This window comes from Pteronotus mesoamericanus, unplaced genomic scaffold, assembly GCF_021234165.1.
Source record: "Pteronotus mesoamericanus isolate MK-2021 breed Mesoamerican mustached bat unplaced genomic scaffold, CSHL_Meso_final scaffold_651, whole genome shotgun sequence".
Taxonomy (NCBI): Eukaryota; Metazoa; Chordata; class Mammalia; order Chiroptera; family Mormoopidae; genus Pteronotus; species Pteronotus mesoamericanus.
In genome coordinates this window covers 45,756,825-45,765,502 of record NW_026555325.1, presented here as the reverse complement: position 1 = coordinate 45,765,502, position 8,678 = coordinate 45,756,825, and the positions used below count along the sequence as shown (strand labels likewise).

The 8,678-nt window shown below is 37.8% G+C and overlaps 1 pseudogene; it reads right to left on the bottom strand.

Annotated features, from left to right (window-relative positions):
* Positions 1-2,904: 2,904 nt before the first annotated feature.
* Positions 2,905-4,660, bottom strand: LOC129061920 (eukaryotic translation initiation factor 3 subunit J-like; annotated as a pseudogene).
* Positions 4,661-8,678: the final 4,018 nt, after the last annotated feature.

The window sequence follows — 8,678 nt, the reverse complement described above, 5'->3', positions numbered from 1 at the left end:
CACTTGGCTATTATAAATTGTGGTGCTATGAACATTGGGGTGCATAGGTTTTTTTGAATTGGTGTTTTGGGATTCTTAGGGTATAATCCCAGCAGCGGAATTTCTGGGTCAAAAGGCTGTTCCATTTTTAGCTTTGTGAGGAGATTCCAAACTGTTTTCCACAGAGGCTGTACCAATCTGCATTCCCACCAACAGTGCACTAAAGTTCCCTTTTCTCCACAATCTTGCCAGCACTGGTTGTTTGCTGATTTGTTTATGATGGCCATTCTGACCAGTGTGAAGTGGTATCTGATTGTGGTTTTAATTTACATCTCTCTGATGGCTAGTGTTGCTGAGCATCCTTTCAAATGTCTCTGGGCCCTCTGTATGTCCTCCTTGGAGAAGTGTCTGTTTGGGTCCTTTGTCCATTTTTTAATTGAATTATTTGTCTTCAATTGTTTGGAGTGTTTTCAATTGTCTTCAATTTGTTTTTTATATATTTTGGAGATCAAACCCTTGTCTGAGGTATCATTGGCAGTGCTCTTTTAAACTTACTGCACCATAAGATAAAACAAAAGCCCCTTCCAATAAATTTAGAAAATATAACTTCTACAATTAAATATAGTACATAAGTTACATTGGCAATTTACTTTTAAATATAACTCATAAATTCAAATTTTAAATTGCTTTCAAACATTATTAATCAACATTAAGTTTTTTTCACCTTGAACTCCCTGAGATTTGCCAAACCATAAAGGGAAAGAATTAATGATGCAGAACATATTGGATTATTGAGTCAATAATTGGACACATTTTGTGTGTAGCATTTGTTTCTGATATCATTATCTTAGTATGTGGATGATGAGATTATTTTTTGATTTTTTAATGTGATTTTATGTGTGCAAATTAATTTATATTTGTATTTTCATGGAACTTTCTTTCCAGTTTCAAGTGAATTAAATATTATTTACACAGTTAAGAAACAAATGATACATTTCCATTAGTCAGAAGCTGATTTTTATAATAAAACAGATTTTAAATTCAGTGCATGTCATTATTAATTGCTAGGGAAATCTCAGCCCTTGTTTGTCTTAAAACAATCACTATTTGCTAAAATTAGTCCTGTGTAGTCACTGTTTTCTGTTAATTTCTCAAATGATTTGCATGGTCCTCTTCTACTACTAAGTATACAGAACTGTGATTGATGTTCTCACTGTAAGAGAAATTAACAGCAATTTTGTTTGGTCCCTACTTCATGTCTGTAACAGTTTCAGAAAAAGACTACAAATTTGGTTAAATTGTTTAAAAGAAAATATAAAATAAAGATCATTCAATCTATGCTTACAGTCATGACCTGAATTATAAGCTCAATTACTCCAAACAAATAGTTTCTCTAGATATTTAATTAGGCTTTCGTATCTAAACAACCAAATAATTTCCCCAAATAAATAAGGAAGGCAGCTCGATACCTCTGTTGCTCTAGGGTGACATTATTCAGGGCCTGACAAATCATTTTGTTTAAAGCCATTAACTACTTGTCAAGCATTTATTATGCTTTTTAAGTATATAGAGAACTCGAAGGGGAAGGTTCATCAAGGAACATGTATAAAGGACACATGGACAAAACCAAAGGTGGCTAGAATCGACGGTGGGGTGCAGGGGTGGGTGGAGTTGGGGGTAGTGACGGGGGAAATGGAGATAACTGTACTTGAACAACAGTTAAAAAAAAAATAGAGAGAGAGAACTCTAGTCCCAAGGGCTGTGCTCTATACTCTCCAAAAATACCTCTTGGGAGATAACACAAAATTTAAGTCCTCACGGTAGTAACTTTATTAGACTAGATTCTTTATAAAACATTGCAGATGTCATAATTGTTAACATAACTTACCAAACTGCAGTTAACTGGTACAACTTGTCGAGGATGTTTTATAAAGGAAGGGAAATGCCAAAACCCTGTTCGAAGTTGTTTCATTGCAGCCTGAGAGAACAAAGATTTGTGTCTCAGATGCTTAAATCATGCAAATAAAACAGGGTTCCCCTCCCCCATCTGAAGCACTCCACCAGAAGAATAGTCTGATAAACTAGACAGTCTGCATTCAAGAGATTCCACAACTTACAATGCAATCATAGAGAGGTTTACTTTCTTCAGCTTCAAAGTTGGAGGGTTTGGGCCATTTAATTTTTAAGTATCAAACTGATGCTTTTCAGCTGCTATATATCTTCACTCTGAGATAAGCAGTCCTCTTTGTAATGTATGTTTAACCCACGGAGGTCACAACTGATCTGAGAGATACAAACAAACACTTTTCTTAAATACTAGTACATATATCAGGTACATAGGTACAAGGCCATGACTCGCTTGAATGTAATGGCTTAACATTAGTCGCAAACGCGTATGCACCCCAATATATATATATAACGATATTTAAGAAAAGAGTTTGTATGTCTCAGATCAACAGTGACCTCTTAGTAAACTTATTCTCAATTTTAAGACGACACAATTTTAATACTAGGTGCACAGTTCATCCTCTCTGCAAACTGCTTTTCTTGATACGTTATGAGTAGTTCAAAGTTAAAGCTGTATTAGTGAATGGTCAATATCACACAATTTTTGTCATATTGCAGCCTTTCTTTCTTATTTAGTGATTGTGGTTTTTGAATCCGATAGCAACAATGACAATATTATTGTTTGTTTTCTTAAACTATAATTAAGTAGCAACTGAGGTTTCCAATTTTACCCCTTTGGCATTAAAACCCAAGTTCCTCATTTGCACATTAGTACCTAAGTGTTAAGAGGTCAAATAAACAGCACAAAAACACTGCACTTCTGATTGTAGCATTTGGCAGAACTGAAAGGACGAAAGTCGTGCTGCATCTTGAAGGGATTGTGGGCAACAGGAAGGGGACACCAGAGACGATAAAATGTCACATGAAATCTTCATAGTCGTGTACATATCCTTCATCACGACGACAACCTGCCAGCTCATCTTTCACAGTGGACTTTAATTCCCCTCCAGGAACCAGACTTTTCCTCTTCTTTTTGGCTTTGCTTTGCTAAAGATAAAAGAGAGTTAATTCATGAGATTTTATCTGCCATGTGAAACTTGTCAAAGAGACACCAAAGCTTCTGGTCCCAGAAGAATTTCAGTTCTCTAAGGAAGATACCAGACCTAACCCAGGCCAGTTTTTATTATTATTTCAGAAACAAAGATTGTGAACATGTTTGTTAAAAAACAAAAACAAACAAACAAACAAACAAAAAACAGTGTTACTGGTGAAAGTGGGGCTCTTGCTGTATCTAAAGAAAAAAGAATATCCTGAGACCTGCAAGGGAGGATGTGGTTTTGTTGTATGGTTTTTTGATGATGTACAATTAAGAGTGTTCCCCACCGGACTTCACAATGTCCTATCGCTGTTCATCTCGCCATGCAAAGAGTCCAGTCTTGTCTTCAGTAGGGCCAGGATGAAGTTCACTGCCCAGTGTTTCTGCTCCATAATATCATCTACTCCAGTCTGGCATACAGCTAGCTAAAGGGCATTTCCAGTGGCAGTCCACTGCTGTGTGGTGGTATTCACCTTCCCTTCTGGACCCTGTGTGTTCAGTCCCCACAGCCATAAGTCACGCGGCTGCTCGAGCCACAAGGCTATGGAAAGAGGACACGTAGACACAGGGTTGAGTGCAGGTCACCTGGGCAAGAGAAAGAGCTTCTTTGTTCCCTGGGGATTATAACCAAGAGTTTGGGCTTGGAAGGACCAGGTGCCCTTTCGAAAGAACCCATCAACTTTCCAGGCTTCCATGAGTTTTAGATGGACCCATCTCCCAATCAGTCCCTTCTCTCCCCAGGCTAGACACAGGCCTCTTTGGTCACATGACTCTCCCTGTACCCCTCAACAATCCAGCACCAGAGTTGGGGAGAGAGGAGTGTTAATCCCCTTGGCGGAGCATTGCTGTAACCCCCTGGGGTATGAAGCTGCAGTTTCCTGGTAAAACAAAAAGGCCCCTGCTTCCCAATTTATAAAGTTCAATGTCTAGTTTCCTTTGGCTCTTCTTTTCCAGATAAATACAGACAGTGACAGTAAATACTACTCACACTCTTGTTTTATTCCAATTTAAATGGCATTGGTGGATTGCTTGACCTTTAATTTTCCCAGGCTTGTTGATAATATTATGCCTTCACCACCACCCTTATACACATTGTCCTGCACAGCGTTTCTTATCTTTTCTGGCTTATGTTTTTCACTACAAATTGCAGTCAATGAATTGGTAATCTTTTCAAGTCATCAGTTTCCTATAAAATACACACATCTTGAACTAAGACTTCCAAAAAACTGGAACAATAGAATGATTTTTCATATTGTATAACTATCTTGTAGCAACTTCAAATCTGCAACATCATCTCTTGAAGTTCCTAACATCTATTCCATAAATTGATTGTATTAGTAATACCAAAAGGGTTTTCTAAAATTAATTGATTGATTGATTGATTTATAGTTTGCTAATTTGAGGTCTGATTCTTCCTGAACATTTTTTTAGTCACGGTCTATCTTCTAATTGTTCAGGTGGTAGCACTTTAGTTTCTTCTAACCTCTTTTTAATTTATTTTTACCTTTTCTTCTGTTGCTACTCTTTTTTATCTTCCATTATTTTTTCCTTTTCTGAAATTTTTACTTCTGCTTCCATTTTTTACTTATCATCACCACCGTCTCAGTTACCCTTAACATTCTCACCCTCGTCACCGCAGTGGTACCTCTGGGCAGGTCCCCTCCCCTGCATCTTTCACACTGGGTCTTCCACGGAAGATGCATCTGTGTCCCAGCAAGCCTGCTCTCATATCGAGCCAGGTGTCTGCATGGAACGTTTTTGAAGGATACAACAAAAAAATGTTTGTCTCTTGAAGGGAGCTGGGACTTGTGGAAATAATGAGAAAGAACCTAGTTTTTACCTAGTATAATCGCTCTTCCTTATCAAATATATGTTATACATAAAATTATAACAAATGTATTTTATTAATGTACATAGGAGATAATGAGTGCTTTTGGATGCTAAACTTGAAGTGCAATAAAGAATTAAATCATGGTGGGAGTGGGGAGCAGCGCAGAAGGGAATAAAGGGAAGAAAAAATGGAACAAATGTAATAGCATAATCAATAAAATAAAAAAGAAATCATTGTCATTTAGATATGACTAGTTAGAAATATATACTAGATGACCCATATTTCTGGCTTAGTATCTGCTTACCTTAGTGATCAAATTCTATCAAATTCATTATACTTTATTACCAATTTCTAAAGTTTCATGAGAAATATATTTGCTTGTCTGACAGTCAATGGCAGTACCCCCTAGTGCATGTGGAGGCAGCAGGATGAGGAGCTCGCCACGGGCAGGTGTGTTAGTGGGCCTCAGTCTGGGCTGTGAGTGAGGCTTCCCAGCGCAGCCTCCTGGATATAGTTGGAATTTATATCCATTTTGTTAAAAATTTTTTGTTCATGAATTAAGCACAATATTTAAATTGTTAACATTATAACCAATAAAATGTTTCCTTTAAACATAAAATTTTTATAATAAATAAATATTTTCTACTTCAGCATCTGTTGTAAATTACGACCTCTACCCATGCTGCCACGCATCCCACACACAAGGGGACAGAAGCACATGATAGATGTCTCTGTTCCTTACTGCCTGGCCATGTCTCAATCCACATTGCCTAACTTGGCTAAGATCTCTCTCTCTCTCTCTCTTTTTTTTTTTTTTAGTTCCAACATTAACTATTTTTAATTCATTAGTTTGGCACACTATAAGAAGAAGTAATGTGGAACATATTCTATACCTTAAGGACTAGCCATAAAATTACAGACATAGAGTTCATGTCTAAAACAGTCCCTTCAGTGGACCAAAGCCAATGTGACTTAACTGGACAAGCATTACTCACAGAAAACTGTGCTTTTGTTTTCTTACCCCTCTTGGTGTCTCATTTAATCAGCCAATAAGATGTAAATAAAAGTATATGCAATTTTTCTTAACTAACTTTTTTTCTGCTAAGTTGTTTAATAATCAAGTTTATAATTAACACATTCATACAGAAAAAAAATTGCTCTTTAAGGAAACTGGAGTAAATATTTTAGAAATATAAATTATAATGCCTGATTTTTTTCTTCCTAAATTTTTAAGATTCTATATAATAGATTTTTTTTTAATTAATTTATTTACTTTTTAAATACATTTGTCTCTGCCTTCCCCCCACCTCTTTCCCTTGCCCCCTCCCACCTTCCCTCCCTCAGCTCTTCCCCTTTGGTTTTGTCCATGAGTGCTTGCTATATGTTCCTTGACTTTCCCCTTCCCTTCCCTTTCCCTGCCCCCCCCCCTTCCCTCTTGTCTCTGTTGATTTCTTTTCCTTTCAGTGTTGCTGGTCATATTTGCCTTGCTTCTTTGCATTGTTGGTTAGGTTCCGCTTATAGGTGAGATCATATGGTATTTGTCTTTCGCCCCCTGGCTTATTTCGCTTAGCATGATGCTCTCCAGTTCCATCCATGCTGTCGCAAAGTTTAGTACTTCTTCTTTTCTTTCTGCTGCGTAGTATTCCATTGTGTATATGTACCATAATTTTTTGATCCAGTCATCTACTGATGGGCATTTAGGTTGCTTCCAACACTTGGCTATGGTCAATTGTGCTGCTATGAACATTGGGGTGCATAGGTTCTTTTGTATTGGCGTTTTGGTGTTCTCAGGGTATAGTCCCAGCAGGGGAATCGCTGGATCAAAAGGCAGTTCCATTTTCAGCTTTCTGAGGAAATTCCACACTGCTTTCCATAGTGGCTGCACCAGTCTGCATTCCCACCAACAGTGTACTAGGGTTCCCTTTTCTCCACAGCCTCGCCAGCACCTGTTGTTTGTGGATCTGTTTATGATGGCCATTCTGACCGGTGTGAGGTGGTACCTCATGGTGGTTTTGATCTGCATTTCTCTGATGGCTAGTGATGCAGAGCATCCTTTCAAATGCCTCTGGGCCCTCTGTATCTCCTCCTTAGAAAAGCATCTGCCCAGGTCCTTTGCCCATTTTTTGATTGGATCGTTTGTCTTCTTGGAGTAAAGTCGAGTGAGTTCTTTGTATATCTTGGAGATCAAACCTCTATCTGATGTATCATTAGGGAATATATTTTCCCATAGGGTTGGCTCCCTTTTCATTTTGCTGATGTTTTCTTTAGCCGTGCAGAAGCTTCTTATTTTGATGAGGTCCCACTTGTTTATTCTTTCCTTTATGTTCCTTGCTTTAGGAGACATATCAGTGAAAAAATTGCTGCGTGGGATATCTGAGAGTTTCCTGCCAATGTTCTCCTCTAGGACTTTGATGGTGTTGCGACTTATATTTAAGTCTTTTATCCATCTTGAGTTTATTTTTGTGTATGGTGTCAGCTGATGATCCAATTTCAATTGTTTGCATGTAGCCATCCAGCTCTCCCAACACCATTTGTTGAAGAGGCTGTTATTGCTCCATTTTATGCTTCTGCCCCCTTTGTCGAATATTAGATGTCCATAGAGACCTGGGCTTATTTCTGGGCTTTCTATTCTGTTCCACTGGTCTATGGGTCTGTTCTTGTGCCAGTACCAGATTGTTTTGAGTATAGTGGCTTTGTAGTAGAGTTTGATGTCCGGTATTGTGATCCCTCCTACTTTGTGTTTCTTTCTCAAAATTGCTGTGGCTATTCGAGGTCGTTTATGGTTCCATATAAATTTTTGAAATGTCTGTTCTATTTCTGTGAAATACGTCATTGGTATCTTAATAGGGATTGCGTTGAATCTATAAATTGCTTTTGGTAGTATGGACATGTTAAGGATATTAATTCTGCCAATCCATATGCACGGTATATGCTTCCATTTATTTGTGTCTTCCTTAATTTCTTTTTTCAATGTTGTATAGTTTTCTGCATACAGGTCTTTTGTGTCTTTGGTTAAATTTATCCCTAGGTACTTTATCTTTTTTCGTGCTATATCAAATGGTATATTTTTCCTGATTTCTTCTTCTTCTATTGCATTGCTGGTGTACAAAAACGCCTTTGATTTCTGAATGTTGACTTTGTATCCTGCTGTTTTGCCAAATTCACTTATTAGGTTGAGGAGTTTTTTGGTAGAGTCTACAGGGTTCTCTATGTACACTATCATGTCATCTGCAAACAATGATAGTTTTACTTCCTCCTTTCCTATTTGGATGCCTTTTATCTCTTTCTCTTGTCTGACCGCTGTGGCTAGGACTTCCAATATGATGTTGAAAAGAAGCGGTGAGAGCGGACATCCTTGTCGTGTTCCCGATCTTAGTGGGAAAGCTTTCAGTTTTTGCCCTTTGAGTATGATATTGGCTGTAGGTTTTTCATATATGGCCTTTATGACGTTGAGGAATGCCCCATTGATTCCCATTTTGCTGAGTGTTTTGATCATAAATGGGTGCTGTACCTTGTCAAATGCTTTTTCTGCATCTATCGAGATGATCATGTGGTTTTTGTCTTTTCTTTGATTTATGTGGTGTATCACGTTTACTGATTTGCGTATATTGAACCATCCCTGCATCCCTGGGATGAATCCCACTTGATCGTGATGGATAATCTTTTGAATGTATTGCTGGATGCGGTTTGCCAATATTTTGTTGAGGATTTTAGCATTTATGTTCATCAGCGAAATTGGCCTGTAGTTTTCTTTCTTTGTAGGGT